General features: G+C 43.5%; 1 protein-coding gene and 1 long non-coding RNA gene across 2 annotated transcripts in view; both read left to right on the top strand.

The window, feature by feature from the left end:
• Nucleotides 1-23,751, top strand: part of UCK2 (uridine-cytidine kinase 2) — a 92,633-nt gene that overhangs the window by 12,397 nt on the left and 56,485 nt on the right. The gene's annotated exons all lie outside the window — the stretch shown is intronic.
• LOC116560224 lies at nt 17,463-20,759 on the top strand. The gene is made up of 2 exons (XR_004272859.1): nt 17,463-18,824; nt 19,141-20,759. It is a non-coding gene; the product is annotated as an uncharacterized LOC116560224 (long non-coding RNA).

Genomic DNA, 23,751 nt, shown 5'->3' with positions numbered 1-23,751 from the left:
TGCCTCAATGATCCAAACATCTCCCATCAGGCCCCATTTCCCAACACTGACACATTGGGCATCAAGTTTCCAACACATGAACTTTGGAGGATACTTTCAAACCACAACACTTGTGTTCCAGCCCACTGTTGCCACTTATTAAATACCTGTATATTCATCTACAGAAGAGGGTCCTTACAGCCTTTACCTCTTCACATTCTGTAACTAGCTTTGAGTATCCCGTAATTGTTACCACTGATCACACAGACAAAGTACTTCTTAAATCTGAACCTGTGTAAGTGGTAGGCATTTGTAAGCTGTCTTTGGTGGGGTTCTGAAAGACTGACATACCCTGCCATTTGCCAACATTCTTCTCAACTGGATACCAGTTAGATTTCCTGAAGGTCCGAGGACCCTGTATGACTTACTGTCACTTTTAAGCCTTTGCAGATGTTGCTCTTTTGCTCTTTTTGGGTGTTCCTCTTCTGTGTTGCTAAAGCATCCTAAACAGTCCTAAGTTATAGAATTTTTGTATCCCCTCCCTATGTGATCTTTGCTTGTTTAGTCTCTTCTTCTCTAGACTAAGCTCTCAGGATCAGGGACTTTGTTTTACCTCACTATTGCATGGTCCAAAACACTAATACATGGTCCAAAAACAGGAAGGATGAGTTTCTCAAATGTTTGTTGAATAACCAAATACTAAGGATTTTTTTTTCAAACTCCATGTATCATAGGAGTCTCAACATATCCAATATTGAACTCCTCATCTCACCCCTTAAACATGCTCAGTTATCAGCGTTCACCATCTCAGTTGATGACAACTACATCTTTCTAGTTGCTCAGGCCTAAAGCCTTGGGGTTATCCTTGACTAATCTTTCTTACTTTTGTAGTCTCTCAGGCTGTCTAGAGAGAGCTTATGAAGAATGGGCTGGTAAGAGTGCTGACTTTGGACTGTGGTCTTCAAACATGTTTGTATTCATAATCGCTAAGTCAGTTGGATCCAGTCAATGAAGAAATCCTGTTGGCCCTGCCTTCACAACATATCTGCAGTCTGAGCACTTTTCCACTCCTTTGCTTCTACCCTGGTCCAGGTCGCCATCATCATTGCAGTTGTCTCCTGACCCATCTCCCTCTTCCTTCTTTGTATACACATTCCATTCTCATAACAGCCACAGTGATCCCGTTAAAGTAAAAGTTGGATAGGCTGGATAGGCTGGGAACGGTGGCTCATGCCTGTAATCCCAGCACTTTGGGAGGCCAAGGAAGGTAGATCACGAGGTTAGGACTTCGAGACCAGCTTGGCCAAGATGGTGAAACCCCGTCTGTACTAAAACTACAAACATTAGCCGGGCATGGTGGTGAGTGCCTGTAATTCTAGCTATTTGGGAGACTGAGGCGGGAGAATCCCTTGAACCCGGGAGGCGGAGGTTGCAGTGAGCTAAGATTGCGCCATTGCACTCCAGTCTGGGTAACAGAGCAAGACTCTGAAACCAAGACTCCAACTCAAAAAAAAAAAAAAAAAAAAGTTGGATAATTCCCTGCTCTGATATAACCCTGCAGTGGCTTCCCATTTTACTCCTAGTAAATTAAGTCTGTAACAAGATTGGGAGGGTCCTACAAATGGGTCCTTTGCACTGGCTGTTCATTCTGCCAGGGCACCTCTTGATATCAGTGTAATTAACCATCTTCCCTGTTTTCAAGCGTTGCTCATGTGTCTCCTCATGACCACTCTATTTAAAATTGTACACATTAGGCCGGGCACGGTGGCTCAAGCCTGTAATCCCAGGACTTTGGGAGGCCGAGGCGGGTGGATCACGAGGTCAAGAGATCGAGACCATCCTGGTCAACATGGTGAAACCCCGTCTCTACTAAAAATACAAAAAATTAGCTGGGCATGGTGGCACGTGCCTGTAATCCCAGCTACTCAGGAGGCTGAGGCAGGAGAATTGCCTGAACCTAGGAGGCGGAGGTTGCGGTGAGCCGAGATCGCGCCATTGCACTCCAGCCTGGGTAACAAGAGTGAAACTCTATCTAAAAAAAAAAAAAAAAAAACAAAAAAAAAAAAAAAATTGTACACATTAGACACTCAAATATCTGTGGAATGTTTGAAGAATGAGTTACTTTGCTCAGTTACCACTTCTAATGCTAGTTTTAGCATTAAACCTGTTGCTGGGGGATGTAGAGAGCTGTCTGTTTGCTGTTCACATTTGTATTTTCTCTTGGGTTCCTATCTCTTGAATAAGATTTGCTGGCACACTGTCAGTCACAGAGCTTGGTGTAAGTGTGCACGCTAGATGGCTTAGATGCCTATTTAGTGGTACATTAAAAAAAAAATCAGGCTGGGTGCAGTGGCTCATGCCTGTAATCCCAGCACTTTGGGAGGCTGAGGTGGGTGAATCACTTGAGGTCAGGAGTTCAAGACCAGCCTATATGGTAAAACCCTATCTCTACTAAAAATACAAAAATTAGCTGGGTGTGGTGGCGTGCACCTATAGTCTCAGCTATTCGGGAGGCTGAGACAGGAGAACTGATTGAACCTGCAGTGGAGGCTGCAGTGAGCTGAGATCACGCCACTACAATCCAGTCTGGGTAACACGGCAAGTCTTGGGGTCAGCGGTGGAGGGTGGGGGCAGGGGAAGGCTGGCCAATGAGCCTCTCTGGACAGCACAACTGCACAGAACATGAATCACAGTACCGGCAAGTGACTTTTGCCCACTGCATAAGCATTGCCATGTGTATACCTCTGCACACAGTTTATTGTTTAATCCTAACACTTCTGTACACCAGACATTATCTCCTTTTCACAGATGTAGGAATAGGTTCAGAAGAAACAGATTAAAAGTGGCGGAGCAGGATGTTAACACAAGCCTGGTTAACTCCAACACCCACATGCGCCACTCCATCAAGCTGCCTGGGCCTAGCTCAACAAGGAAGCATTTTCTGAACAAATCTTGGGTTCTCAATCCTAACTTGAAGTGGAGACATTTTAAAGCTTCAATTCGATCACACCCCAAACACCTTAAACTCCACCAAGACCCAGCAAGCAGGGCCTCATGGCAGGCCTAGGACTGAGTTCTTCCCAGAAGACGCCTCCAAAACACAAGCTTTTCCACCTTAACAATGGATGTCTCCAGAAATAAAATGGCCAATCTGATGCCCACTTGAGCTTGTGTCCTCCCTCTGTAGTCAGACAAGGAGGGCTCACTCAGCTTGCATTTCCTTCCTGAGAATATTCACTACTCTCTTGTTCAAACGCTATGTATCACTCAGTATTCTATTCCTTCTGCTCTCAAATGTTTAATTTCTCTACAAAAGGAGGTAGAGAAAAATGTAACCACTGACTAATGAAACAAGCCTATCTCATTTCAACAACAAAAAAAGCATTGAGTTAAACAAAATAGATGACAGTTCCTTAAGAGCTTGATAATAAGAATTTAAAGTTAAAAGTTAAAGTCACTCTCTGATTTTTTTCTTTTTTCTTTCTTTTTTTTTTTTTTTTTTTTTTTTTTTTAAATCTTAGCTCTGTCACCCAGGCTGGAGTGCAGTAGCACGATCTCAGCTCGCTCGTGCTGGAGTGCAATAGTGCAGATCTCCGCCTCTCAGGTTCAAGCAGTTCTCCTGCCTCAGCCTCCTGAGTAGCTGGGACTACAGGTGCATGCTACCATGCCTGTCTAATTTTTGTATTTTTAGTAGAGATGGGGTTTTATCATGTTGGCCAGGCTGGTCTCCAACTCCCACTTCGAGTGATGTGCCAGCTTCGGCCTCCCAAAGTGCTGGGGTTACAGGCTTGAGCCACTGTGCCTGGCCTGGCCAGCCTTTAAAAATGTTTTAAAATAGTTATTCATTGATTTTAATTGACAAGTGAAAATATATTTATGGTGCACACATTTATGTTTTGTAATGTATTTATACATTGTGAATGGTTAAATCAGGCTACTTAGCATATCTATTACCGCAGTCATTTTTTTGTGGTGAGAACACTTGAATTCTATTCTTCTGGCAATTTTCAACTATACAGTACATTGTTATTTTTTTTTTTTTTTTTTTTGGAGACGGAGTTTCGCTCTTGTTACCCAGGCTGGAGTGCAATGGCGTGATCTCGGCTCACTGCAACCTCCGCCTCCTGGGTTCAAGCAATTCTCCTGCCTCAGCCTCCTGAGTAGCTGGGATTACAGGCACGCGCCACCATGCCCAGCTAATTTTTTATAGTTTTAGTAGAGACGGGGTTTCACCATATTGACCAGGATGGTCTCGATCTCTTGACCTCGTGATCCACCCGCCTCGGCCTCCCAAAGTGCTGGGATTACAGGCTTGAGCCACCACGCCCGGCCTAGTACATTGTTATTGACCATAGTCAGTAACATCGTCAGCATGTGGTGCAATCAATCCCTTGAGCCTGTCCCTCCAGTGTATCTTTGGCCAATCTTGCTGTCCAGCTCTAGCCAGCACTGCTGCCTGGCACCTGTGCCTGACAGGGTCCAGGAACGGAGGCACTGATAGTGATAAGGAGCCTTTAAAACTGACTATTGTGAGGTATTACATCTTTGCTGAAAAGGCCCATAACTAGTCAGATATTGGGCACCTTCGTCCTGGGTCGACCTTTGAAGTTTCTAATTCTTGTGTTACCAGCTTGTTGTAGGCCTTAGCTATCCTTTTCTGTAGTTAAGTTGTGCCTTTTTCCCAAAAGAGTTAAAGTCTCTTTCTTGTTTTGTAATAGGTAGTTAGGGGGAGAAAAAGCAGTTTATTAGCATCTTATAAAAAAAATTTCCAATTACAAATGGAACACCTAGCAAAATGCATAAATTGTAAATGTGTATGGTTCAATGAATTATCATATGATTAACATAGATTATTCCCAAAACCACAGAAAGCCCTCCCCACCCATCGCTACCTCTCCTATCAACTGTTTCTTGTTAACCTACTAGAGGCAAGGTAGTGTTTCGCCATTACCTTTGTGACTCTAGTAACTTAATCTTGTACAGGAAATATATATTTGTGTGTGTGTGTATGTGTGTGTGTATAAAATGAACATAAAAATCTTCATGAGCCTAGCAAAATCCTACTATTTCTTTAATCCAGGTCACAAATTGCAGCTTTTTCTTATTTTTTATTTTTTAATTCTTCACATGTCCTTGAATTAAAATTGCAGCTTTTGAAGCTTCCACTCCTTCCTGCTCCTGAAAGAAAAGGTTCATGTCTTTGTTCATTCAATCATTCATTCAGTAAATATGTATTGATTACTTACAGTGTGTCAGACACCTGTGAGGTGCTGGGAATGTAGCAGTGCATTAGAGAAAGGCCCTGACGTCAGGGAGCTTGTATGTCTAGGTCTGACTCGTGTTAACCCAGTGCCCAGTGTCATACCCGGCCACATGGTAGGTGTTTTAAGTGTCTGCCAAACTGAATTAAGTAATACTCCCTTTACTGTTTCCTGTAGCAGCCATTCTCTTGTGTTGTTTACACTTGACTTCTAGATTCCAGGATTCTGGAGTGTCCGTTATCCCTCTTGTGTCCCCAGTCTTATGCACAGGGAGGGCTTCAGTCTGATTGTTGAGGGTATGCTAAGTACCAAATAAATGCTGCAGTCATCAAGTGCTGTCACCGGTCAAGAGGGATCGGAAAGTGTTAATGACTACGCTAAAGCTTTTCTTGCTAAAGTCGCTAGCAATCACATAGTCTCTACATCCAGTTCAAGCTGTAGATTCTTTACCTTTACTGTTCTGTAACACGTGACAGTGCCCCGTGCTCTGGGAAGCTTTTATTGGTTTCACTGCTCTTGGCTCCTTGGCTTTCTTCACTCACCATTCTTCTCAGTCATCTCTGGGCCCTTTTCTGCCTGTGGCCATCCATGTCATGCCTCAGAATCCCTTTCTTGGTTCACTGGTTTTCTCCCTCTCCGTATTCTATATTCTCCATTTGTCAATGATTCGCAGGTTGGTTATTTCCTGCCTTGAGTCCTTTCCTGGGCTTCTTTCTCATTTATTCAGCTGTCCCTGGGCATTTCCACATCATGTTCTTAACTGATGTTTATCCAGAACGAGACTCCTAACAGGACCGTGCCTCCTTCTGTTTCCAGCCACGGAGCTGCTGCTCTACCTGTATTTTCTCTCCACACAGATGCAGAAGACAGAAACCTTACAAACATCTCTGTTACTCCCGAGCTTCTACAGTCTCCCACATCTATCCTGGTGCAGTCAATCTTACTTTCTTCCTTTCTGAATCTTCAGAAATTCTTAAGAATTCTTCAGAATCTTCCTTTCTGAATTTCTCTTGAAATCATTTCTCCTCCCATTCTGCATCCGTCATTTCTTGCCTGTAAAACTCTCCACTGACTGATTTCCCAGCTGCCAATCTGGACCACCTCCAAAACATTCTCCACATTGCTGCTAGAGTCATCTATTAAAAATGCAACTCCACTGCCGCCTCTCCATCCCCTATGTTCTTCAGTAACTCTTCTTTGCCTTCAGTCTTGCCGTCATCCTTTTCTCCCAGCTAAGCCATAGGAGGCTTAGTCCCTTCAGCCTTGCTTCCTGTCACTTCCTCTTTGCCATACTGGTCTTCTCCTACCCTGAGTTGTCAGCACTTCCAGTTCCCAGCTCTTGAGAGCTGACCTCCACACCTCTGCACGAGTTGATGCCGCTGCTTCTGATATGCCTCTTTTGTGTGGTCACTTTTACTCATCCTTCAAAGACATCTTCAGCTGTCACTTCCTCTAGGAAGTGTTCTGTCAGTTCACTGCCATCTGAGTTGTGGTTTGCATCCTGTGTTTGTCTTCCTCTGATACCTCACGTTGCTGTCTTCCCAGTACACTGAGTTTTAAGGTCACTGTCTTTATCTGTGTCCATTGTGCCTAGAATATTGTAGCTGCTTAAACGTGCTTGAGTGAATGTATTGGAGTCTGTTTTTTTTGAAACCATGATTGTGAGATTGGGTTACCTGGGAGTTCATCTGCGTCTTTTTTTGTTTCTCATTCTCATATCAGAATGTAAGATTTGAAAATTTAATCTCACATGTATAGTTCTGGGAAAGTCATCTTTAAATGAACCCTGTATTTGCAGCAAAAATTAGGGACATGATTGAGTTTCAAGAAGTCGTTAGGCCACAGGTTTTTTTGAGGGATGGCACAGGCTTCTAACTTATTAGAAAGGCCAACTTTTGGTTGGGCTTGGTGGCCCATGCCTGTAATCCCAGCACTTTAGGAAGTCAAGAAAGGAGGATCATTTGAGGCAAGGAGTTTGAGACCAGCCTGTGCGACATAGTAGGATCCCCATCTCTACAAAAAATAAGTAATAAGCCAGGTGTGGTGGCATGTACCTGTAGTTCGAGCTACTCAGGAGGCTGAGCTAGGAGGATCTGTGGAACCCAGGAATTTGAGGGTGACAGTTGGAGAGACCCTATCTCTAAAAAAGAGAATAACCCTTATCATGTTTTACCACTTTTCTTTTTTTTTTTTTGGGATGGAGTTTCGCTCTTGTTACCCAGGCTGGAGTGCAATGGCGTGATCTCGGCTCACCGCAACCTCCGCCTCCTGGGTTCAGGCAATTCTCCTGCCTCAGCCTCCTGAGTAGCTGGGATTACAGGCACGCGCCACCATGCCCAGCTAATTTTTTGTATTTTTAGTAGAGACAGGGTTTCACCATGTTGACCAGAATGGTCTTGATCTCTTGACCTCGTGATCCACCCGCCTCGGCCTCCCAAAGTGCTGGGATTACAGGCGTGAGCCACCGCGCCCGGCCCGCCACTTTTTATTCTTAATCAGAAGTAACACATGTTCTTGTAAAATGTTGGTATAATACTAATGGAGGGCCTACTGCACATCTTGATTCCACTGCCTTATTTTCTTATATCACCGATACCATCTGAAATAATTTTGCATGTGTTTATTGTTTTTCTCTTTTCACTGCATTTCTTTTGGTAATAGCTAATACTTCCTGAGCACTAACTATATACTGAGTGCTATTGTGAATGTATTATTTGTATTAATGCCTTTATTTCCTCTCACAGCCCCTTAAGGTAAGGTACTATAATTATCCCCAATTTCAACATAAGAAGACTGCAGCACCAAGGTGTTAAGTATCCACTGTGCTGTAGCAGAGTGCCAGGTAGGGCTGACATTTAAACTCCTGGCTTCAGAGTCCAGAAAACCTCCTCTGCTCTGTTGTGTGTCACTGAAAGCCTGAAAGGGCACTTATGCCTCCTCCTGCAGTGTCTGCACCTAGAACGGCTCCTTCCTGCTAGTTGGCATTCAGTGTGGATGAACACGAGATATTCCAAGTGAGAAGTAAAAATAAAATCTTTCAGCACCTGTGGTGCTGTGATATAATAAGAAATACATGGGCCGGTGCGGTGGCTCACGCCTGTAATCCCAGCACTTTGGGGAGGCCGAGGCAGGTGGATCACGAGGTTAAGAGATCAAGACCATCCTGGTCAACATAGTGAAACCCCATCTCTACTAAAAATACAAAAAATTAGCTGGGCATGGTGGCGCGTGCCTGTAATCCCAGCTACTCAGGAGGCTGAGGCAGGAGAATTGCCTGAACCCAGGAGGCGGAGGTTGCGGTGAGCTGAGATCGCGCCATTGCACTCCAGCCTGGGTAACAAGAGCAAAACTCCTTCTCAAAAAAAAAAAAAAAGAAATATAATATTTGGTTTCTATCCCCTCATTCCTGGCATAGAGCTCCTAAAACCCTTGTGGATAGGGACACTAGGGGAATCTCTTGTTCTAATATGTTTCTGACACAGCACCTAAAACTTTTGTAATTTCCTGGGTGATAACAGAGCTCCTAAATCCCTTGGAATTTTCTGGGTGATAATAGAGCTCTTAAATCCCTTAGAATTTCCCAGGTAATAGGAGCATCTTTTGTTCTGAGAAGGTAACTCTGGTGGGATCCTGGATAGCCAGGATGGTGGTTGCCAGGGAAACAACCATGTGATTATGGTGTTAGAACTTGCACCTTCGTGCCCCTGACCTCTAGGGAGGAGAGAGGGAGAGGGGGCTTTAAAGGTCGAGCTGATCACTAATGTCAGCAATGTGATCAATGATGTATATGTAATGAAGTTTCCATAAAAACCCAAAAGGACAGTGTTTGAATGAGCGTCCAGGTAGCAGAACAGGTGGGGGTTCCTGGAGGGTGACTGCCTCCAGAGAGTGTGGAAGCTTTGCACCCTTCTCACATGCCTTGTCCTTTGTGTCTTTCTAATATGGCTGTTCCTCTGTTTCCTTTGTAATCTTTATAATAAATTATAAGTTGTTTCCTTTATAATAAGTAGGTAAACATAATAAGGAAGTGTTTCTTTGAGTTCAGTGAGCCACACTAGCAAATTAAGCGTACCTAAGGAGGGGTCATGAGAACCCTGATTTAAAAGCCTCTGTTAGAAGCACAGGTCATAGCCTGGGACCTGGCATGGTATCTGAAGTGTGGGGCAATCTTGGGGACTGAGCCCTAAACCTATGGGATATGGTGCTCTCTCCAGGTAGATTGTGTCAGAATTGAGTTACAGGACACCCAGCTGGTATCTGCCGGCGAACTGATTGATTGCTGGTGAGGAGAAATCCTCACATGTTTTGGTGACTGGAGGTGAATATTCTGTGCATAGTAGAGGGTAGGAAAGGCACATTTTTTTTCCTGTATCTTCTGGGCCCACTCTTCCTCAGAGATTGGTTGCTATAATTTGTTTCCTCATAAAGCTTTTTCTTTTCAATTACAAATATATATTTATGCACAGATGTAATACTTACAAAATGAATGTTACCTCTCTTGGGAAGCAGACTTTTTTTCTTTGCAGCTCTTTGGAGAGCATGTCCCTTGAGATGTGACATTATTTTAGCTGTATAACAATTAACTACATCTGAGTTGTTTTTCATCAGCTAAATATCAGTCTCCTTGAGATACGGGAAATATTTTATTCTCATCAGCAGTATTTTGAGGAAGGGGGGTGCCCCTGCAGATGGCAGCTGCCATCCATTTTCTGTTTGTTCGTTGATTGAGACTCAATTTATTTATTTATTTATTTTGTTTTTTGAGACTCAATTTATGTTCGTTGATTGATTGAGACTCAGGGTCTTGCTCTGTTGCCCAGGCTGGAGTGCATTGGCATGATCACTGCTCACTGCAGCCTCAACCTGCTGGACTCAAGCAGTCCTCTGGCCTCAGCCTCCTGAGTTGCTGGGACCATATTAGTGTGCCACCATAACCAGCTAATTTAAAAATTCTTTTAAATTCACTCAGAGGCTGATCTCAAACTCTGCATTCCAGTGATCCTCCAGCCTCAGCCCCACAAAGTGTTGGGGTTACAGGTATGAGCCACGGCTCCCAGCATTCTTTGCATTCACACTGGATGTCATGCCCTGCAAAGAAAGTTGAACAGGTACAGTGGCTCATGCTTGTAATTCCAGTGCTTTAGGAGGCCGAGGTAGGATGATCCCAGGAGTTCCAGACCAACCTGAGCAACACAGTGAGACCTTGTCTCTACTGAAAATTAAAAAAAAAAAAAAATAATAATAATAATAATTAGCTGAGTGTGGCACCTGTAGCCTAGCTAGCTACCCTGGAGACTGAGGTGGGAGGATCACTTGAGCCCAGTAGTTTGAGGTTACAGTGAGCTATGATTGTGCCACTGTGCTTCTGCCTTAGCAGTAGAGTGAGACTTTGTTTCTAAAAAAGCAGCTTAACATTTTAAAATGTACTTAATGTCCCTGGGTTCCTACAGGTATTTATTCCTATGGGTATGGGATTTTGACTGTGGTCTTTTTCTACTTTGTATAAACTGCTGATAAGAAAAAAGAGACTGGAAGTTGGTCAAGTCTTATCTTTCCTTCTCTTCCCCTCCAGTGGTAGCAGACAGTTTCCCTGTAGGGCACGAGTTTTTAGATTAGCCTGGGATCCATGGATAGGCTTCAAAAGGGCTATCTATCTGCTAAAACTACCTGTAGAATTTTGTTAAGCGTACATTTCACTGGGGAGAGTGTTTCATGCCAGATCCCAGGATGAGGATAAGCATGAGCCCTTTTTGATATAGGTATATTCTTTGTCTAGCTGGTAACAAGGATCCTGGAAGCTGACTTGATTTAGGGATTAGAAGGTGTTTTTCCTTTTTATTCCTAGTTGCAGAAAATGATATCAGTGGGAATAAAATGAGAGAGGGCAGTTTGGACTGTTCCTCAGTGAAGCACAGGGGTTCACATTCATCAGGTGGAGGTATGGGCTCAGCCTGTGTACGGGGGCATCTGTTCAGTTTCAGTCTTATATTGTGGTATGACAGCAATGTCATGACTGCCTTTGCCCCCTTGTGAGCCTTGTGTCACGTAGAGTGGAGATAGCTCACATCCTCGTTTAACTGGCCATTTTTGTTTTCAGATGCTGTGCTGTGAAGTGTCTGTGTGCATGTATATTGTTAACAATTTAGCATATAAATTACTACTTTGGTAGGTTTTTTTTAAAAGTTTTGTATATGGTATAACTTTTTTAAAAAGTTAAGAAGTACATGGTATAAAAAGACAAATTACACTGTCTCAGCGCTGCCACTTCCCCGTGAAATGATATTGGGCAAAATTACTTGCTATGTGTCAATTTTCCTCATCTGTAAAATGGATACCAAAATAGTACCTGCCTGTGTTGTGAGAATTGTAAAGATTGCATAAAATAATACAGAAAAGGCAACTGAAAAGTTTTCTGGTATATGGAAAATAGACACTAACTGTTACCTCTCATGATGGTGGTGGTGGTGTTGATAACAATAATGACACTAGCAAGGCCTGTAATCAAAAATCAGTAGCCCTTCTTCACCCCATCCCATTTTTTAGAAACAACCACTTTTATTTTTATTTTTATTTTTTGAGACGGAGTTTCGCTCTTGTTACCCAACTGGAGTGCAATGGCGCGATCTCGGCTCACCGCAACCTCCGCCTCCTGGGTTCAGGCAACTCTCCTGCCTCAGCCTCCTGAGTAGCTGGGATCACAGGCACACGCCACCATGCCCAGCTGATTTTTTGTATTTTTAGTAGAGACGGGGTTTTACCATGTTGACCAGGGTGGTCTCGATCTCTTGACGTCGTGATCCACCCGCCTCGGCCTCCCAAAGTGCTGGGATTACAGGTGTGAGCCACCGCGCCCGGCACAACCACTTTTAAATCCTCTAGCTATTTCTTTTGTTCATCTCCATATTTCAAAAAAAAAAAAAAAACTTACATTTACTCTACTGTTTTTTTTTTTTAACCACCTGGAATTTATTTATTTATTTATTTATTTATTTATTTATTTATAAGACGGAGTCTTGCTGTGTTGCCAGGCTGGAGTGCAGTGGTGCAATCTCAGCTCACTACAACCTCCGCCTCCTGGGTTCAAGCGATTCTTCTGCCTCAGCCTCCCGAGTAGCTGGGACCACAGGCACGTGCCACCATGCCCGGCTATTTTTTGTATTTTTAGTAGAGACGGGGTTTCACCATGTTGGCCAGGATGGTCTCGATCTCTTGACCCTGTGATCCGCCCGCCTCAGCCTCCCAAAGTGCTGGGATTACAGGCGTGAGCCACCACGCCTGGCCTACTCTACTGTTTTTTAATTTGCATCACCCTCCAACCCTGACTGTGTTAATTAAGCTTCTGTATTGACTTTCTCTTTCAGAAGATCAGATCAGGTTTTTATTTTTTTCTAGAGACAGTATCTCACTATGTCACCCAGGCTACAGTGCAGTGGCTATTTACAGACACCATCATAGCACACTGCATCCTTGAACTTCTGGCCTCAAGCGATCTTCCTTCTTCATCCTCCAGAGTAGCTAGGACTACAGGCATATGCCACCATTCCTGACTTGAAGATTAGAGTTTGTTTTTAAGATCGAGTCTTGCTCCGTCACTCAGACTGGAGTGCAGTAGCGTGCTCTCAGCTTGGGGCTTCACCATGTTGGCCAGGCTGGTCTTGAACGCCTAACCTCAAGTGATCGGCCCACCTTGGCTTCCCAAAGTGCTGGGATTACAGGTGTGAGCCCCTGAAGATTAGGTTTTTTTTTTTTGGAGACGGAGTTTCGCTCGTTACCCAGGCTGGAGTGCAATGGCGCAATCTCGGCTCACCGCAACCTCCGCCTCCTGGGTTCAAGCAATTTTCCTGCCTCAGCCTCCTGAGTAGCTGGGACTACAGGCACGCGCCACCATGCCCAGCTAATTTTTTGTAGTTTTAGTAGAGACGGGGTTTCACCATGTTGACCAGGATGGTCTCGATCTCTTGACCTCGTGATCCACCCGCCTCGGCCTCCCAAAGTGCTGGGATTACAGGCTTGAGCCACCGCGCCCGGCCTGAAGATTAGGTTTTAACTGACACCTCCTTCTCTACATTTTTCTTCATCTTCTGATGTAATTATATCAAGTTTTGGTTAAATTGACATTTAGTGTTAACATAATGATCACATGAACATTTTAACTGCTAATCTGAGTTGAAAGAATTGGGTGAATTATTGTTTATTGGCTTTAATTATGAGTGAAGTTAAAGGTTGTCATGTAGTTGTGGTTTATTTTATGACTTGCTCATTTTTCTCAGATGCTCAGTTTGTTGGTTTGTACAAGCAGCCTGGACTCTTAGAAAGTATTGGTGGAGGTTAAACTTCTTGAAGAAACATTGAGCTTTTGCCGGACATGGTGACTTGTGCCTGTAATCCAAGCACTTTGGGAGGTCAGGGCAGTAGGACTGCTTGAGGCCAGGAGTTTGAGACCAGCCTGGCCAATATGGTGAAACTCCATCTCTACTAAAAATACAAAAATTAGCTGGGTGTGTTGGCATGTGTCTGTAATCCCAGCTACTCAGGAGGCTGAGGCAGGAGAGCCACTTGAACCCACTGAGGCGAAGGTTGCACTGCCCTGAGATCATGCCACTGCATTCTAGCCTGGGTAACAAAGTGAGACTCTGAAACCAACCAAAAAACACCAAAAAATCCCCTGAGCTTTACACTCATAGATGAGGAGTTCGGAGTAGAAATGGATGATGACCTGTTATCTGTGTCAGTTTTTGTTGCTATCTACCATTCACGTCTTTATTCTTAGGTTGTCATCTGTGTCATCTGTGGGTAGAAAGCACTAACTTTCTACCCATGGAAATAAGCTCACCACATTTCAGAAAATATGGTGGGTCACAGGAAAGCACTCAGATGGGACACCCTAGTTGGATTTGGTACAAAATGAGCCAGATGTGAGAAAAGGCAAATTTTACTGTGATTATGAAAGGTAAGAATGATGGAGCTGTGTGGTGGCTCAGGCCTGTAATCTCAATTTGGGAGGGTGAGGTGAGAGGGTTACTTGAGGCCAGGAGTTTGAGATCAGCTTGGGCAACAAAGTGAAACCCCATTTCTTTAAAAAAAAAAAAAAAAAAAGGATATTAGGGAAGAGCAGAGATTTCTTAAAAGTGCACTTAACAAAAGGATTAGGCTGATCTAATAATTGGAATGTCAGTATTGATTTAGTTTTACTTGGTACAGTTTACCGGGAGTGGGGGAAGGGCCGAGCATAAGGATAAAGGGGGAGTTTTGGTTTTGTGGATCTCAGGTGTTCACCAACGAACCAGATGGAAGTGGTCAGGTGATGGAGAGCCTCTGCTCTGAGAACCTAAATGAGAGGCAAAACATTGTCTCTGTGTAGTGCATGGCACATCCCTGGGCTCTGATCTGGGAAGGAGTGGACTCAGGACCAAAGCAGATTTCTCTGTGGGGCTGCAGTTAATGAAATCGTCCTGTAGTGAGCCTGGTCTAGGGCATTCTGGCCTCCAAGATCGAGAGGAATGGTGGCAGGGCAGTGGGCCAGAGGTGAAGCGAGATGAGGAAGGCCAAGGCTTTTTCTCCTGAGAAAGCCAGAGCTAGGGCACTAATTATAGTTTTACACAATGCCAACTTCCAGCCTGCATAGAGAAACATGAAATTTGTGCTTAAAACAGAGTTCCTTTTTCCATTTTTGGCTGTAAACTTTTTGTGTTGGGAGTTAGGAACCAATTTTGGAGAGTGATTGTAGTGAGGGAATCTGGAAAACCTGTGAAAATGGAAAAGCTCGTTTTAGACAGGAAAAATCTGTCTCTTGGAGTGAGTAGCAAAGGGTTTTCTTGCTCAAGGTAGTTTTCCTTTCTGTTCTTGGTGTGGTGCCTGACTCCACATTTTTTCACCCAGTTCTTAAACAGGTTTTGCTGAGTAGCTAAAGGCAAATCATCTTCTCCATAAATTGGGTGTAGTTAATAACAGCTGTTATTCGGAGAGTGACTGGATTAACAGGTAAGAAAGAGTTTGGACTAGAGTGACTCAGAAAATGGTATGAAATAGTGAGAAGAACCTGAGATTGCTATGTGTCCCAGAGAAGACACCTTCCTTAGATCTAAGTTAAGGAGACTGAATTAAAACAGCCTATGTTGATTTAAAAAATATATATATTTTTGATTTTAAAATTTTTCTTAGAGACAAGGTCTTGCTCTATTGCTCAGGCTGGAGTACAGTGGCGTGATCACAGTTCTCTGCAGCCTTGAACTCCTGGGCTGAAACTATCCTCCCGTCTCAACCCAAGTAGCTGGAACTACAGGTGTGCATGCCACCACATTTTACTAATTTTTAAATTTTTTTGTAGATAATGGGTCTTGCTCTGTTGCCTGGACTCCCAGGCTCAAGTGATCCTCTCACTTTGCCCTCCCAAACTGCTGGGATTATAGGTGTGAGCCATTGCACCCAGCCTAATCAGCCTATGAAGTCCCCTCCAGTCATACAAGGTGAATCTTGGGAAGGCAGACTGGAGATTCGGCGCCCCCCCCCCCCCCCCATCTCTGTCTCATCTTGGAGCTGGCCCAGTGCACCTGGGTGTCTCTGAGATCATGTGCCCCCAGGGGCAGCAGTAGTGAGAAAGACAGTTGTGAAAGACACATTGTCATGATGGTTTTTCTCTCTGTGGTTTTTCCTTATTTCCTGGCTTCGCCCACAAACACAGATTCTCAGCTTCTTGCCTTTGTCTTAGTTTCTTTTGAACATTTATTTGGAAGCTCTCATTTTGTGCCCATATCTTTTTTCCTGGATCTGGATGTGGTTCATAGGAGTGACCTCAGGCCAACCTGAGTACCTGGTGTAGATAGTCTGGCTAATTTGACATTCTGAAAGACCTTCTTATTGCCTGATGAGAATCAAAGTCAAGCTGGTAAAGCTACCGTTGGCTACTTCTGTGCGTGCCGCTCCCCTACGTCTGCAATATTTATTAAAAGGTGACCCTCTCAGGGCTCTAGGCTTGATGCCGCTTGTGGTTTTTTTTTTCTTAAAAGAAACAAAACAGGATACATGTGCAGAACTTGCAGGTTTGTTACATAGGTATATGTGTACCATCGTGGTTTGCTGCACCTGCTGACCCGTCCTCTAAGTTCCCTCCCCTCATCCTCACCTCCAACAGGCCCTGGTGTGTGTTGTTCCCCTCTCTACATCCATGTGTTCTTGTTGTCAACCTGCACTTATAAGTGAGAACATGTGGTATTTGATTTTCTGTTCCTGAGTTAGTTTGCTGAGGATGATGGTTTCCAGCTGTCCCTGCAAAGGACATGATCTCATTCCTTTTTATGGCTGCATAGTATTCCATGGTGTGTATGTACCACATTTTCTTTTTTTTTTTTTTTTTGAGACGGAGTTTCACTCATGTTACCCACGCTGGAGTGCAATGGCGCGATCTCGGCTCACTGCAACCTCCACCTCCTGGGTTCAGGCAATTCTCCTGCCTCAGCCTCCTGAGTAGCTGGAATTATAGGCACGCGCCACCATGCCCAGCTAATTTTTTGTATTTTTAGTAGAGACAGGGTTTCACCATGTTGACCAGGATGGTCTCGATCTCTTGACCTCGTGATCCACCCGCCTCGGCCTCCCAAAGTGCTGGGATTACAGGCTTGAGCCACCGCGCCCGGCCCACATTTTCTTTACCTAGCCTATCATTGATGGGCATTTGGGTTAGTTACATGTCTCTGCTATTGTAAATAGTGCTACAATAAACGTATGTGTGCTTTATAGTAGAATGATTTATATTCTTTTGGGTATATACACAATAGTGGAATTGCTGGGTTAAATGGTATTTCTGGTTCTAGATCCTTGAGGAATCACCATACTGTCTTCTACAATGGCTGAACTAATTGCAACAAAAGGCAAAACTGACAAATGGGATCTAATTAAACTAAAGAGCTTCTGCACGGCAAAAGAAACTATCATCAGCATGAACAGGCAACCTACAGAATGGGAGAAAATTTTTGCAGTTTACCCACTTGACAAAGGTCTAATATCCACAATTTACAAAGGAACTTAAACAAATTTACAAGAAAAAAAAAAAAAACATCAAAAAGTGGACAAAGGATATGAACAGGCACTTCTTGAAAGAAGACATTTATGTGACCAACGTATGAAAAAAAGCTCAACATCACTGGTCATTAGAGAAATGCAAATCAAAACCACAGTGAGATACCATCTCATGCCAGTCAGAATGGCAATTATTAAAAAGTCAGGAAACAGTAAATGCTGGCGATGCTGTGGAGAAATAGGAATGCTTTTACATTGTTGGTAGGAATGTAAATTAGTGCTTACGGTTTTTAAAAGGCTTCCAGAGCAGGGGACCCGTATATTTAGTCCCATAGAACACATCCCTTTACCTGCCTCTTAGCATTTCATCCATCCTTTCTTTATATACGTAATTTCTCCTGGAGTTGAGACAGGAGGTGGCTTGTTACGTGTGTAGAAAAGAGAAAGAATGGGTGGGTATGTGAACAAACGGCACTGGGAAATAGATGGCATTGGAAGTGTTGCCACAGCTCTATGGGAATTACTTGGATATTATGATTAATGGATAGTCAGACATCTCTCAAGTATCAAAGAGTGGTCTTCCCTTAAAGGTTATTGTTCCCAAGTTTATCCCTCTCTTGGTGCCCTGGCTCTGGTTTCTTCTAAGTTGCCCCTTGGGTTACTTGTCATGTGAATATCAAGGCCTGATTCTACCTCTGTGTGAGTTACAAGGGACTGCCTTCCAGTGGAGTTTTGCAGAATCACATGTGTCATAGAGAACAGGTTTTAACGCTGGGCTGTTGTTAGGCTTTAGGGCTAGTGCAGAGAGGCCCCAGAAAGAGCTGAACCTACTGGTGAGGCTTCTTACAAATCTAATCAGAGGTGGGGGAAATTTGGGTGCTGGGAAGAACAGATTATGTCCATGATTTTAATGCCCACCTTTATTTGCAAAGTGAAAGGAGAAATATATTACCCTACTGCATTTCCTACCCTTCACATGTCAGCATATTTGATTTTTTTTGGTTTTCATTTAAAAAAATGCCCAAAAAATGTTAAATATGCCAAATATTTATTTTTTAAAAAGTAGGCCAAGTATTATGTCTTTCTGCTAAATCTAGTAGGTTCTCTCTCACCCACCTTCTCTCCAACCAGGTGTTTGGAGAAAGGATCCTTTATCCAGAAAGGAATTTTAAACCTCAGAGTTAAGTTCTTCTGCTTGACCTCAGTGCTTCCCTCACTGAATGTCATCTTAAGCCAGAATGTATTTCATAGAGTGTTCCTCCTCTTTACTCCTTCCGTCCTTTGATGCTTTATGACCCATGAAAATAATGAAAAGTATTTGTTTTGGCCCCTAGTATTACCAGGTTTAGGTACTATTGCTATCCTGCATCTTTTTCATTCTTATCTCTGCACTATAGTTCTATTTCCTTCTTGACTATTTCACTACTGGAGACAAGTGAGTTATTTCCCAAGAACTCGTAACTTGCCCTCAGTATAAGGCTGTGGATAGACACTCAAGGGCTTTTGGAATGTTGACTCATAGGAGCAGTTGCATTTTGTTACTGGAATATAAAGACCTCATCTTTTAAGGTTTCTTTTTTTTCTTTTTTTTTTTTTTTGAGACGGAGTTTCGCTCTCGTTACCCAGGCTGGAGTGCAATGGCGCGATCTCGGCTCACCGCAGCCTCCGCCTCCTGGGTTCAGGCAATTCTCCTGCCTCAGCCTCCTGAGTAGCTGGGATTACAGGCACGCGCCACCATGCCCAGCTAATTTTTTGTATTTTTAGTAGAGACGGGGTTTCACCATGTTGACCAGGATGGTCTCGATCTCTTGACCTCGTGATCCACCCGCCTCGGCCTCCCAAAGTGCTGGGATTACAGGCGTGAGCCGCCGCACCCGGCCCTAAGGTTTCTTTCTTAACAGTTTTAGATTCTTGGATGCTGAATGTTCACCAGCTCTTCCAGCTAGATCTGTGGAGTCAGAATTCCATGCTCTTTGGGACGTCTGAGAAAGCTAAGGTGCCATTCCTGTCTCCTCATTTTGGGGTTCAGATTGTGAGACAAAATGCCTGTTGAGACTTCCTGAAAGCATAGGAAGCATTGGAGCAGTGGACTCTGGAGTGGCTTCAACAGGCACCTCAGAGCACAGTGGCAGGCTGAGAATGTCTGCGTGATCCCACACGAAAAGACTGCCTGGGCCTCGGAAACCACTCCTGCTTGTGTGTTACCTCCTGCTGCTGGACATGTGTGTGGTGTTTGGTGTTGCCACAGCATGGAGGGAAATGGAGAACAAACGGTGTCAGCTCCTTGGATATTAGTTAACCTCATTCAGATGATTCTTAGGTGTCCTATTGGGAAGTAAACCGATTTCCCTTGTTTCGCCGTAGAACCTGATTGCTCACATACAGCAGAGAACGAATACATAGCATAAGGCGCCAATTGCCAGGCTGACCAGGGTAGTAGGGAACTGGGTCCCACTTCCGTAGCACCCCCAACCCTATCTTCTAGAGTTGGACTGCACATTGCTAACTCGGCTTCCTTTTTTTTTTTCTTTTGGATCTCTTTAGATTAGAAAAAATCTGTATTTGACTTTCCTATGTTCATTCTGATTTCATTCAGTCCTTCCCTCTGAAGCAGCTCCCCCACTCTCTCCACTTAGCTCCTATCTTACTTCACCATATCTTTTCTAGTCCATAAATACTACCTTCCATCCTTTATTCTGGTCCTTGAACTCTTTCCTTTATGCTTCTGTTTTTCCTACCAATCCCCAACTCATACAGAACCCTACTGTAGGAAAACATAACTGAGAAGAATTTAACTGGGTTTGAATAATTAAATAAATTCCCATATGAAGGTGCAGTTAATAATTTTCTAGATACTTTGTACACATGACACTGAAAAGCGGTACAGAGTCTATAAAATAGCTCACTTGGGGGAAAATTACCATTGCTACATTTTCAGCCTTAAGTCATAAGGAGTGCAGATGGTTAGCCAGCCTGTGTTTCTCCCACCCACCTTCGTTTTAAACTGTCCTACCCTGGAGAGATGGATGCTTATAAAGTAAACGAAGAAGACTTTCCTTTACCTCTAGGATGACATAGATTGTGATTGACAGGGTCCAGGTAGCTCTTAGTATGTGAAGGGGAGTTATAATGTGTTAGACTTTCTTGATTCATTCCGTAAACACCTATTCCTAGTTCTTGTCTGAATCTGCATTTATTTTGCAGCAAAGATGTCCCCAAATAAGGTGCCTATATATAGCAACAGATTCTACTTCCTTACATCTTGTTTCAGAACAGCTCACACAGTTTTTTAAACACATTTCAATGGGCACAGAATCCATCGTGGTAGGAAGTAAAACTGTTTTTACATGTATATTCGGTCACTTCCCAGTTTTTTCTTTTTCTTTTTGTTTTTTTCTTGCAAGCTCCTTTTGTCCCGGCTGACTGAGACCTGCATAACATCTCAGCCAGCTGAGTTGGACATTCTGGGGTTTTTGTTAGTGTCTAAATCTATGCAGAACAGTAGAATATGTGCTGCTTGAATCTTGCTGTGCATGAGCTGCTGGAAGTCACTGTGTCTGACTGGTGTGTAGAAGCTGGGGCTACCTGTGATGGGGAACGTGAATATTTGAGAAGGGCAGGTGGATGTGGGGTGGGGATGAGAGCCAGCCTGGCCCCGTGGAGAACTGGAACCCTGTTTGCTTGTCCTGGCCAATGTGAAAACCTTGGGAAAAGTTGCAGAGTAGAGAAGTCAAAATACACTGAATCTGTTCTCTGTTTGGCCTTTTTATGCCCTGGTGCAAATTGACTAACCTGTGGTTTTTGATCATCCCTGTCCAGTGGTTGGGAATATGTCCTGTCTATAGCATTTGAGTGTTGTGAGAATAAAATGTGAAAATAGGTATGAGAAAATATTTATAAACCCTAAAGAACTCCCCGTAATAAAGTGATGTGTATCTTCCAGTGTAGGTTTTACCTTTTCTATATCTGTATATATAAAAAACATATTTATCTCATTATAAGATACATATGTCTGTACTTAGATGATAAAACTAAAGGCCAGAAATGAAAGTGTCTTCCCAAGCTCACACAGCTAATCAATGGCATAGCCAGTACTTGAATCTTCTCTTTGAATTCTGATATTTAGTAAGCTGACTGGGGCTCCTTGAAGCAGTAGCCAAATTATGGTACCAAGTACCATCTGATACATTAGTTTATTCAGCAAACATTAAGTGCCTGTTGTATCCCCAGTTCCTGGCATTTTAGGTGTTAGTTAGGTGAGTTTTGTTTCTCATTAAAATTCTGCTGCCTCTCCCTCCCCCAACAAGTAAGTAACTTTTTATGAGCTTCAGAGGCATTTAGCTTTAAAAAAAATCTTCCTCCCTTACAGTGAGCCGAGATCATGCCACTGCACTCCAGCTTGGTGCCTGGCGACAGAATGAGACTCTGTCTCAAAAAAAAAAAAAAAAAAAAAAAAAAAAAAAAAAATCTTCCTCCCTCTTTTTAACCACACTACTCTTGGTTCTTAGTCTAAAATTTTTAGTTGACATTCCTGTGTGTTTTTATCTTGCAATTGGCCAGAGGGTTATCTATTAGGAAAAGAGATTTTGGATGATTTCAGTAAGTGAAGTAGGAGTTGTGACACCTGATTATGTTAAGCTGCTTATGTTTAGTTTTCCGGGAGATGATTTAATTGTTAACTTTCCTACATCAGTCTTGGAAAGCTTTAATAGATAAGTTTATTGAAACACACTTCCAGAGTCAAATGTCACTCTTGGCAGCCACAAATGTCAACTGGGACAAGTATTCAGAGCCTGAGAATTAAGGATAGGTGTTAAATATGGCCATCCTAGGATTTTTTTTTTTTTTTTTTTCTTTTACAAACATGTTGACACAGATGAGACTCAGAAGGCAGGCATACATGTGCCTTGCCTTCATTCTCTGCAGAGTGAATGTTTTCAGGGGCTTGGGAGAGTATTTGGACTCGGAGAGGATGCACAGTTACCAGAATCTTCACAGCTGCCTTCTCAAGTGATCTTGAGTCAGCCACAGTCTAATGGAGTAGATGGTATTATTCACCCCTCCTTTGTCATGTATGAACACGACAAAACTAAGAGAGGAAGTGCCTTCCCCAAGCATGTGCAAGTAGTCAGTGGCACATCCAGTACTTGAACCCTTTTCTCTCTGAATCATGCTTTCAGCTAAGCTGATCAGGGTCCAGTGAAATAGTAAGTGACTTATGGTACTGAGTACCATCTGATACATTAATTTATTCAGCAAACATCGAGTGTCTGTTGTATCTCTAGTACCTGCTGTTGCAAAGGTGAGTCAGGCAGTAGACAGATAACTGACATAACCCAGACAGTACAGTTGCATAAGTGGCATGATATGGAGTGCAGAGTACTTTGGGAACACCCATGGAGGGAGCCACAATTGCTTGGGGTGGCGAGTTGGAAGAGGCAAATGACAGGAGGTAATGACTGAGCTGGAGTTGGAGGGATGAGCAAGAGTTAGCCAGATTGCAAAGTTGGTGCGGGCATGTGCAGGATGGCATTTCCAGACAGAATCGGAGGGCTTGGAGCAGCAATATGTGCTCACACTCGGTATGTAGCAGGAGCGAGAGGCAGGAACAGCGGTTTGAGGCCAGCTTGACAGCCCTGTGTGCCAAGTGAAGAATTCGAATGATGTTCTGTTACCACTGTATACCACATGTCCTTCCCCTGCAGCTCTGGCTGACATCTGTCATTCTACCCTACTCCTGTTGGCCTTACTTTCTCCCTTTTACCCCTTTCAATGTTTGTTTTAAGCTGTCAGTGTTTACTGCACCCCATACAAGGTTAAATGACCCCACCAGCCCTGATCTGACTACTGGGAGAGATTTCTCTGTATCTGCTGGAGGGATTGAGAGAATTGGTACAGAAGGAGTTTTGTGGATCATGATATAAAATTACGACTCTGAGAAAGAGGGAATAAGCATGATAGTAGGATTGGAGAAAGGTTTTTTTGTTTGTTTGTTTTGTTTTTTTCCTTTTAGACCATTACAAAAACTCATGGGTTCAGGGTATATCAGTTGTGTGAATATGGTGGATATTTGAAGACCCCCCACCCCCAGCATGTATTGAGTTTATAGCCACTGTGCAAGATGCACCTTAAAGATTGATAGTTCATGCACTTTTATCCTGAGGTGTGAGGTATGAGACCTCTGTTATAGGGGAGAGAGTGGAGGCTCAGAGAAGTTAAATAACCTGCCTGAAGTTGCTCAGCCAGTAAGATATGGAACCAAGGATTTGCATGTGGGCCTGCCAAGCTCTTCCTCTATGCCCCCTGCCTCCCATGTGTGTAGGTGGGTCTGTCAATACTGCCCTGGGTATCCGGCAGAGTGGCTGTGGTTCCCAGTCTACCCCCTTGGCAGCCTTGCTTACATTAGCTGGGTTTGCTGACAGGTGATCAAACAAGCAGCCAGCTGCTCTGATAGGCCTGGGAACTTGTCCCTGGAGAGAATGGCCAAGTCCAGGAA

The sequence above is a fragment of the Sapajus apella genome, unplaced genomic scaffold, assembly GCF_009761245.1.
Source record: "Sapajus apella isolate SASKATOON/1434 unplaced genomic scaffold, GSC_monkey_1.0 scaffold25, whole genome shotgun sequence".
NCBI lineage: Eukaryota > Metazoa > Chordata > Mammalia > Primates > Cebidae > Sapajus > Sapajus apella.
This window is presented reverse-complemented; position numbering and strand designations above follow the sequence as displayed.